Raw genomic sequence first — 11,782 nt, forward strand, 5'->3', positions numbered from 1 at the left:
AGGTGTTGTACATCCCCCTGTCCAAGGCCATAGAATTCATTATAAACATAGTAAATTTAACTTGTTACTACATACCTCCCAGCCTCCAAGCCTCCCAGCCTCCCAGCCTCCCAGCCTCCACCCAGCTCCTCCTTCCACTCCTACCTCAGTTCACTCATCAGGAGTTGACATGCCATGTCATCCATGTTCACATCAATCTAGTCCACGATGTACACTTACACATCAATCAATTTGTAGAAAACTAAACAAAATAACAACTTGTATTCAGCCAGCAAAATGTTACTGACAGGCAGACGATTATAGAATGTGTGAGTGAATGGAAAGCATCTATTACAACCCGGTATCCTGCGATTTCGTGCTCATGCGCACAAAAGTTAATCTTTTGAATCGTGTCCCAGAGCACGATTGTCCTTTCTTCATGCTACACAGAACAAAATGTAAACCAATGCATTTTGAATGGTAGCGTTTCTTTGACAATTTTCGTGCTCCACAGAACGAAACGAGAGGGCGAGAGAAGGAGATAGAACATTGCACCCACTAGTTATGTGTCTAAACAACAAATGCATCAAAGGGTAAATGTAGTATTCTGATTTCCCCAATTTTTTTTACGGCAAACCTCCTCAAAAACATTTACGAAATTGAATCTATTGAATCGTGTCCCAGAGCACGATTTCTTTCCTTATTTCGTGCTACACAGAACGAAATTCAAACCATTGCCTTTCAATTGGGATATTTTCTTCGACTACAGAAGGGGTGTACGCAGATAGTACAGTGCACCCTCTACTTATGTATGTGTCAAAACAACAAATGCATCATAGGGTAAATGTAGTGCATTAGGGATACTCTGATTTCCCAATTTTTTTACAGCAGACCTCCTCAAAAACATTTCGTTCTCACGCTCACGAAAAGTAATCTATTGGTATCTCGTGTCCCAGAGCACGATTGTCCGACAATTCGTTATATATATTTATAGATATAGATATATATTTATTATATACAGAGAGGCCCTCTTAAGCCCATCAGTTACTTGGCTCCGTGCATCTGTGTCTCTCTCTATGGCTCCCTCTCTCTCCTTTCCACTGTGTTTCGAGAATTTATATCGATATAACGAGAAAGGATGTAATGATAACGGAAAGAAAATAAAGGCTCCATGGTTATAATAATTTAAATATCATTAAGTTAAAGCGTGTAACGAGAAAATGAGACAATCTAGTTGTGGGCCAGCAGAGGCTGAATTTGAACCGAATTCGGCCCATAACCTTATTTTTTAGATCGTTGTTGAAATGAAATTAGGCATTTATATCCCGCTCATATGATTAGCAAGCCTACGCAAGGAAGGCAGCTAGCCATGTCAGAGCGGCTGGCTGTGAAACGTGCACAGAATGTGGTGTAGACTATCAAGTTGGTAAGAAACAACTGATATTATATCAAGTTGGTAAGAAACAACTGATGACATCATTATATTTATAAAGACAAATGAAATGATATTAGAACTGGTTATATAAATGATTCTTCAACATTCTCTTAAAACAGTCGGTATTATTAATGCATCTTATTACTAGAGGTAGAGAGTTCCATGCAACTGGTGCGTAGTTAGAGAATCTCCTGGCATCTACTTTCATCTTTGCCGTTCTGGATATCTTCAGCTTGAAGTTGTCACCGGGTATCTTCGATCTGGTGTTGCAAGTGTCTGATGCTACCTTAAAGAACTCGTTGAGATGGAGGTAGCATCAGACACTTGCAACACCAGATCAAAGATACCTCCATCTCAACGAGTTCTTTAAGGTAGCAAGGTGCATTACCATGAACTGTTTTGTGGGTCAGTAGACAGACCTTGAAGAAAATCCTCTGATCTATTGGGAGAATGTGGGATTTCTTGTAGAAGGGAACCAGGTCAGTAGTTCTGTCTTGGATGTTATAGATGAAACGTGCCGCCCCATTTAGGATGGACTTTAGCTTCTATAATCTGGTCTTGGGTAGGTTCATGTAAAGAGAGTTACAGTAATCTATCTTAGATATGACTAATTGCTTCACCATCATGAGTTTGATACCTTCGTCAAGATAGCGACCAATGGTTCTCAGGTTCATCATTGTCCAGCTGCATTTCTTCTTCACACTGTTGATCTGTCTTTCCATGTTGAGGGATTCGTCGAACTTCACTCCAAGGCTCTTCCAGCTATGCACTCAGTTGGTAGAATTGTCATGCTTCCAAACTGCAGGCTGACATTGAGTTCACATTGTTTGAGGGCATGACTCTTGCCTAGCACCAACAGCTCGGTCTTTGATTCGTTGAGTTTCATGAAGTTGTTGACCATCCACACTTTTATCTCTGCGAGACATCTGTTGGTTCTGTCTCGATCATCTGTAAACTGAGATGCACGATTTTGATAAAACGAGATGTAAAGCTAAGAGTCATCTGTGTATAGTTGGATATCAAGTCCATATTTCCCTGCGATTTTCTGGAGGGCTTTGATGTAAAGAATGAAAAGAATCGGCCCCAGGAGTGATCCTTGGGGGACTCCAAACAAAAGCTCCAAGAAAGATGAGAGCATATCATCAATCTTTACACAGAAATATCTCTTCTCAAGGTAGGATTTCATCCACTGCAGGGCGCTTCCGGTGACACCATAGTCATTCAGTAGCTTTTCCAGCAATACTGTGTGGTCGATGGTGTCAAACGCTGCACTGAGCTTCAATCTCCCTGTTGATATCATCACACATTCTAACCAACAGTGTTTCACAGCTGTGATTAGGGCGGTATCCAGATTGGACCTCTGAGTAGAGACTATGTCTTGAGAGATGGACGTTGAGTTGGTTCAGCACAATTTTCTCAAGAATCTTCGAAATAGCAGAAAGGTTGGAGACTGGTCGATAATTGCTAAGGATGTCAACATCAGCCTTGTCCTTCTTCAGAGTTGGTTTGATGACTGCTTTCTTCATGTCAGATGGAAAAGTTCCGGTCTTTAACGAGGAGTTGATGATGTGGAGTAGAACAGGCGTCAGCTCTTTTACACATTCTTTAAGAAGAAATGTTGGGATTGGATCCACACCTTCATCAATTGCAGACTCGACAATTGCAATAGCATTCTGTATGGCCTCCCCTCCACTATTCTTCAAAAATTGCAATATGTACAAAACTCTGCTGCCCGACTGCTTACTAACTCCCCCTCCAGAAAACACATTACTCCCATCCTCCGTAACCTCATTGGCTTCCATTAAAACAGCGCATCAATTTCAAGATTCTCCTCACCACCTACAAAGCGCTAAAGAACTTTGCACCCTCGTACATAACTGATCTCCTCCACCACTCCCCCACTCGCCGCCTACGCTCCGCTGATGCCAACCTTCTCACCTCCATCACCAAGACCAAGTATCGCACCCTGGGGGACAGAGCCTTCGCCATCGCCGCCCCTACCCTCTGGAACTCCCTCCCTCTGGCCATCGAAAACTCTTCAAGACCACCTACAGCATTTGACAAATCATCCTCCGCCATCTTCCACTCTCTCCCGCTCTCTTAATGTGTTGCCTATTGTTGTGGTGTTTATTTTTTTCCCTTTTGTATGAATGTCTGTACTGTCTGTATGTATTCCTTTCTTATTTGTAAAGCGTCTTTGGGTATTTGAAAAGTGCTATAAAAAACTGTTCAATTATTATTATTATTATTATTATTATTTTCCACAGTTTAGACTTGTAATTAATAAGATATTTTTGTAATCAATTTGACACTTTTTTTTATCACTTTCTGGTCGCTAGTAACGTCACTCTCATGTCCACAGGCCAGCTGTGTCTACACACCTTAAGGCACACATTTACACCTCCATCCCACAAAAAATGGGGACTAGAAACGAATCCCTGTCTTATACTGATTTACTCTACTGTCGGAGGTCATGCCCCTTTTCCCGCCTTTTTCGAGATAGCTAGAGATGCCAAAATGTATGCGCACGTTTCCCGGGGTCCCGAGAACGACATATCCGATTTGGAGTTCTAGCCCTTACAGCCCTGAAACTTGAACACCTTATTCTAGGGCCTAACTGGGACCACCACACCGAAACTTGGCCCGCTCGGACCCCGGGGACTGGAAGGGGTCCTGTTGAGTGTTCCGGTTAGGGTTAGGGCAGGCTTTTTTCCAGAGACCCACAATTTTCATAGAGTAATCCCAAGACGCACCCTGGTTGAAGGTCCAATGGACAAGTTTCTATCACTTGTCAACTCATTTTGATTACTTCTACCAATGGCTTGTTGCCAATGCGTTTCAATGGAGCATTTGATGATGCTGTGTGAGCCTTTCCTGTAGGGCTGATAATCGTATGCGTCCTTTGAGACCCCCTTTGATATAAAAGAGGCCCCAGGTCTATAGCTGAGGTGGAAATATCAATCATAACTAGAATATACAATCATATACAAATTATATTAACCTTGTTTACATAATTACTATTCACATTTAAAGGAACTGTATACATTCTCCCTGTATCTTAAGATACATCCATTACTCTCTCTAACTGAGAGAGGTTAAGAAAGTTCACAGTTGCATTCCCACTGGAGCCACTATGTCAGATACTAAGGCCCCGTCCACACGAAGCCGATTTTTTGGTGAAACCGCATAAGTCTTGTGCGTTTCGGCCGACAGTCCAGACGGAGCCGGCGAATCCGGTGCCCGAAACCGCACATTTCTGAAACCACCCTCAGAGGGGGATTCAAATCTATTCGGACCTACGTGGTTTCAAGTTAGGATTCGTGTGGACGCCTGAAACGGAAACGATGACGTCGTTAGCCCCCCCACCAGCAGGGGGACGTCGGAGTTGCAGTGAATTTTTTATTTATTATTTTATTTGTATTCCTTTTGTAGCTTTAAATAAAGCCCCTTGATAAATTTAATAACTAACTGTACATTAAAAAGTATTTCTGCTCAAATTCAAAAGGTTGAATCTCCTCGTGACTGAATGTTTGTATACAGCGTGCAGGCTGTATGCGCGCAGGCTTGATGCGCTCGACTTTTTCTGTGGAGAACCAGCGCCTTGAATTTTTAATACAGCGTTTCTATTATTATTATTAAGATAAATGGTTGAAAATTGATTTAGTTACGTCTTAAACAGTTGAAGTACCAGAGGATGGCTCTGCTGTCTTCCCATTGACTCCCATGTTAAAAGAAAGATAGTATATTAAAAGTAGAATATCTGGAAAAATATAAAATATTTAAAAAATCTGAAAAGAAGTGCGCAATTTCAAGCTATTCTGCATATTTAAAAATTTGAATGGAGTCTCTAGGTGAAAAATTAAGGAAGGAGATAGGTCCCAAAATTTGTAGAGAATAATAAAGAAATAAAGATAAAACTTATGAGGAACCATTGAGCGCTGCATGCAGCACTTACCTAACAATGGTATTTTTGGTTGTAAAATGAAAAAGTTTGTTTGTTTGTCTTGATTGTTTTTTGTCTCTAGTTTGGTCAGTTTTAGCTATACAGTGGAATGATTTGGAATGTTTGAGTCAACGGAGACCCACTTTTAAATGTGCACGTGCACAGTTAACAATTTTTTTAACATGCTGCATATTTTGTTTGGAGTTGGAATTGCATTTTCTTAAGCCAACAATGGCAACGATAAACTAATAGTTGAGGATCTTGTCTTTCTAGGGGTTTCTCACACTGCTTTTTTGCGGATTTAAATGCCTTAAAATGTAAAAATTGTTAGGGAGGGGATTTAACCGGAACTGGTCATTTCGGGATGAAGAGGTTTTAAGAGATGTCTTCCTACCAGATTAGTCTTTCTATTGCTCATTCTCTTCTGAAAAACATGGCCAGCCAAAATAGAATCACAAATGAATCCACAAATGAATTGTGGATTCTTTTGAAGTGGACTTTAACAGCAATGTGCTGTTACACATTGCTGTTACGGCCTCAAGTCATGTTTGAACAGTGGCCAAATATTGAGCTTGTGTTGGGCCTTGTTCTTGTGTGTTACTATGGGAATGTTAAAAATATGCCTTGTAGCTGCTGCTGCACTATTTTACATTCAACAAAAAATGGCGTAACAGGGCAAAATCTCAGAGCAGTCATTCTCAAATATTTTCTCTTTTCTAATGACACAGGCCTTTTATGCAAAGCGTCGTACAACTACTAGGACTACAGTCTCTTATTTTATTCCAGCAGTCCCAGTGGGAGTGGACCCAAACACAAATATATCTTCTTTATTTAATTTTTTTCTTAAAAAATACAAAATGGTTCTCCCATCCCCAGACACAACTGGAGCATTTCTGTTTTCTTTGTTGCAGTTAATACAAATTCATCATCTAAATACACCCATGGGATAGTTGACAGGGTAAGGAATATTCGCCATCCTAAATGCTCTCGATATTTAAACGTATTATCTGTGTACGTTCGGGCCATATATTGTTGAAAATGTGTTTTGCTATTCACCGGTAGTGTTAGCTCATTATCTCAAAGGGGTTTTAGTTGATGGCGAAACGGGGGAAACCAATCAATGACAGAAACAGAGAGCAAGGAAAACCTGCTGCTTTGTATTGTAACAACACACCACCTTTACTTTCCAGGAACATCTGCAGAGCCTGAGTAATACACAGGCATGAAGAACAGTAACTCAGGAATCAGACAGAGATTTCTAAGGTCTGATGGCGGACAGGTCTCATCTGGGGATGGGGCTGTTTAGTCTTATTTCGCTTCAAATTTATTTTGACCAATCATGGTTGTGGGGGCGGGGGTCTGAAGAGGTGGGACTGGCTTGAGACTGTTTTGGAGGACGATGACGTATGGAATGGGTCTGGAAACACCCTGACCGGCAGAACCACGTCCTACCAGACTGATGACTGAACCCACTTTATCCTCTTCCCAATGACGCCAGCTAGAATGCCCTGTCTGAACTCCAGCGTCCTTAGACAACCTGTGAAGGGTTTCAAATCAAGCCTGTGAGGTAGACTATAACGTATATAGAGCTGTACGAAAACAGCAGACACTGCGGCACTCCGCAACCTCTCACTCTCTGGTCTCATGCCTGGGTGCTTTGCACCCTCCTCCCACCAGTTCAGCTAAAGCATTGGAGGACTTTTGAATCTGAGATCAGGAGAACGGCCACAATCTGGCTGACCCGACAGCTTTAGATCACACAGAACACATGTCTGTGAACAAAAATGCTGTCCAATTCCAACATACTCATCTTGCTGGCATATTGTTGACTAATATAAATAATTGACAAAAATGACTGTGCTAGTATCAAATTACGTAAAATGCTCTCTGTTACATTACTTTCTGTTCAAATACATTTCACGTTCTCAACCTTTTCTCATTTTGCTGGCTGATTAACTCTCCCATCGTTCGATCCTCTTCTCCACATTTCTCATCATTCTTTCAGGAATTGAATAGCCTTCTAAAGTTCAGAACTAAAATCTAGTGTTTTTTCTCTCTCTCCTCTTGCATTGGTAGTCTCTCATTTTCTCTCTCTCTCTCTCTTTCACACACACACACACACACACACACACACACACACACTAACACACACACACACACACACACACACACACACACACACACACACACACACACACACACACACACACACACACACACACACACACACACACACACACACACACACACACACACACACACACACACACACACACACACACACACACACACACACACACACACACACACACACACACACACTTTTTTTATTTATAAGCAACTGCCCTTCCATCTGTTACCTCTCTCTCTCTCTCTCTCTTTCTCGTGATCTCCCTTTCTCTCTTCCTCACTCTCTATCCCTCTCTCTACCTCTCTATCTCTATACCTCTCTTCCTCTCTCTCCCTGCCTCTCTCTCTTCGAGACAGGGTGCTGAAGTGCAGAGTGGTGAATTTTAGCTGGTCGCCTGGTGAGTCAGCCAGCAGCTTTACATTTAACAGAATAATGCTAATGCTAGCAGGATGTCATTGAAACAGTGGGGTGGTTGTGTTGCAGGCTCTCTCTCCTCTCTCTCTTTCTCTCTCTGAGTTTCTATTTCCTTCTCACACCTTTCACTGTACTATTTTTTGTCTTTGTGTCTTTCTACCCGTTTTTAATCTCTCCTCACCACATGTTTTCCACGCCTTGCTTCCCCTACAAACTCTTTTCTTCGCCACTCTCTCTCTCTGTCCTCCTCTCCCATGTCACATTTGCTCCTTTACTTTCCTGTCCCCAATCCACTGCTCTCTCCCTCTATCTCTTTACCTCATCCCACGCCTGCATCCTCTTCATCAGCATTCTCCCTCTTTCTTATTCTCTCTTTCTCTCTTAACCCACCCCCCCCACTCTTTCTCTCTCTCTCGATCCTATTTCTCTATCTCTGTCTCTCCACCTCTCTGTCCCTCTCCCCTCTCTCTACCTCTCTCTGCCTCTCTCTCTCCCTCCCTCCGGTCTCCAGCAGTCTTGCTGAGGGGCATATGCTGCTGCAGGGAGAAGGGTTGTCAGCTTGGATTTCCACACTGTCACAACAGGGACACACACACACACACACACATGCATAAGTAAACACGACCACACACATAGGTCGTGATACGGGCACATGAACACATGCAGGTATACACCCAGAGGGATCCAATGGTCACTTATACAGTACGTGGAAATGTGGAAGAAAATACATGCATACTGCCAGGACGCACAGACACACAAAAGCACACACGCATGCATACACAAACATGCATACACACAAGGTACATTAGTCCGAAGGCCAAGACAGTGCAGTGCACACACACACACACACACACACACACACACACACACACACACACACACACACACACACACACACACACACACACACACACACACACACACACACACCATTACAGTGTAAAGTGTCTCGCCATGGTGGAAGTGCCCGTCTGTCAAGCAGAAAATAGCCCTGTCTGGGGAGGGGAGAGGGGAGAGAGAGAGTGAGGCAAAGAGAGTGGAGGGAAGAATGAGATGTTATGGATGTAGATGGATTAAAGAAAGGATGTTATGTGTTCCTGGTACCACTTGTACAGTGAAAAGGGCCTGTATATAAAACAGACCGCCCAACCCTGAAGAGACACGTGGTAAAGATTATATTCAAGAAATAAAAGAGAGAATGACATATAAACAAATAAAAGTTTGGCCTCAATTATTATTAGAATTGCCAACTTTTTAATGAATCAACTACCTTACCACCCTCTCTCTCCCTATTTACCTATTTTGTCATGAGTGACCTTAGCTCTGTGTTAGTAAACACTGCCACAGAGGTCCAATCTGAATCCTAGTGACGCACCTCATGTGTAACATGACCCCAGCCTGACACCTGTGTGTGTGTGAGGGCCCACCAGCGTGCGTGTGTGTTTGTGTGCATGGATATGTGCGTGTAATGTGTAATGCACATGCCATACTATTACATACTATTCCAAATGGATATATGCATGTTCAATGCATGAGTGCCATTATTTACATATCGTACTACGACTGACATGAAATGTTCTCAGTAGAGCAAAGACCTCTGCTAAGGGATCAACTTGAAGTAAGCCATGCTTGGAGGGAGTTGGCTGCTCTGAGTCAAACGACACCTGGGGAGATCGCCTAACAATCCTCATGACAAACCTTTCAGGATAATGCTTTGGTGCTGTTTGCAACTTTTTGTGGTATTACTTGCCCACTTACAAACCCTCTTTTGGATGATTGACATGAAAAGTGAATAACTTTTTACTTGGCCTATAACAGACCTACAAAATGAGATGCAATTCTGTGCAGATCCTTTAGGGATATCCTGACATATGTCACCCCCACTGTCACGCCAACTTTTGGCCGATCGGAATGAAAAGGTAATCTCTTCTTACTTGCCCCATAACCAATCTTCCGACCAAATTGAGGGCAAATCTTTGCGCAAAGTTTTTTATAAAAATGTCCATTAATCCTCTGTTAATCATCTTAAAGAGTAGATGAATGAAAGAGGTTCATACATTTCTTACAACCGTTGATGTGATACCATAAATATATTTTTTATTATAATTGTGTATATACAAGTATACATTATAAGTCTTTGGATTGACTTGGTGTGGAGGTAGCTAGTTGTTTCTGTGGTTTTGATAAGAGTATGATGTGCTCTCTTTTTCACAACCGATCCATCTCAGTCTGTTTTCTATTCATACTACATTTTAGTCTGGCAATATCTTTTACGGATAGGCTAGTGTTTACTGCAATTGTTGCATCACTGCTATGGCCTTTAGAGTTGATACGTTGACAAGCCGTATAACATAAAATACCAAATAGTCAAGTTGTTTCCTTTGAGTCTCAGCACATTCCTTTGACGCGGTTAGCTCTGTCTGGTAGTCTGATCATCGCACGGTTTACAGCTGTCTTCCTTGTTATAAGCGTTTTCACACAACACTTGTAAATCCTTGCAAAACTTTGCAATCATAAAGCAATTGGGTCATATAACATTATAGCACTTATGCTATAATGATTTATTTATTTTAACTACTTTTACTGTTATAGTAAATATGCTATTACTCCATATATATAGATAAATATGTGAATACCTGGGGTTTAAAAATAATACATCAGTGTGACATACAGCCATAAAAAAGGCAAATTATGGCAAAATGTTTCTGGAATATTTATTTCAACGGCCCTATGTAGCACGCTTCTTTAGGAGTGGAGGAGCAGAGCGATTAGAGATGACTTTAAGGGAAGAATAGCTGGGGTTTTATAAGCTGCTGATGAAAGTGCTGCATCAGCCAGTCCTACCGCAGCCATATGGTTTGTTTTATAATGAGAGAGCTGACAGCTGAGAGACTTCTATTGAGAAGTAGTTTTAGAAAAGTGTTAGCCTGGCCTGGACTGGAAACACTTTTGAAATGCGTCATTTTGGAATCATTTTTTATCATGTTAGAATGACTTTTTGTGTTAATTTCTGGGTTTTATTAATGGTGAAAGAACGCAGAAGAAAGAATGGCTTCAGGCCAACTGGTATGAAGACTGTAATAAGTGTCTATTAAAAGATTCATATGTGTGTATAATTCAGTGAAAACATCTCCGGCTCCACTAAAGTCCTCCCTCTCTGCCAGTATATTATTTGTGAGCATACAGCTGCAATAGGGTGGCTGTCAAATCCAAATGGCTGAGTGATTTTAGCGTATAATCCTCAGCGAAATCCTCAGTGATTAATGATCTTATTACTGTTGCAACTCCCCTGTACTAAAATGCACACACACGCAAACACACACAAACACACACACACACACACGCACGCACACACACACACACACACACATGCACACACACACACGCGCACACACACACACACACACACACACACACACACACACACACACACACACACACACACACACACACACACACACACACACACGCATGCGCACACACACATACTACAGATGCATGACAGATGAGAGGGGAGGAGCAGAATACAGAAAAAAAACGAGAAGAGAAAAATGATTCACACCCATAAAATGGAGAATAACCACTTCTGACAAACCTTTAAAGAGGATACAGCCACAATACCAAATCTATTTGACGACATTTCTTTCTCTGTGCATTGACCGAAGTGGTCAGTGCCTTCAGGGTGAACCTTAACCAACCAGAACCCATCCGTACGGCCACAAGTTAATTGTCACAGAGATCGCTGCATCTTTGCATTCTTCAGCTTAATGGATTACAACTCCTTGACTTGAGCTGATAACTTCCAGAAGAACCGGCTCCTGTTCTACCTGTCAGGTTAGGTTTTGGTCCTGTTGCACACATGTCGTCTCCTATACCAGAT

Source organism: Gadus macrocephalus, chromosome 11, assembly GCF_031168955.1.
Source record: "Gadus macrocephalus chromosome 11, ASM3116895v1".
Lineage (NCBI taxonomy): Eukaryota > Metazoa > Chordata > Actinopteri > Gadiformes > Gadidae > Gadus > Gadus macrocephalus.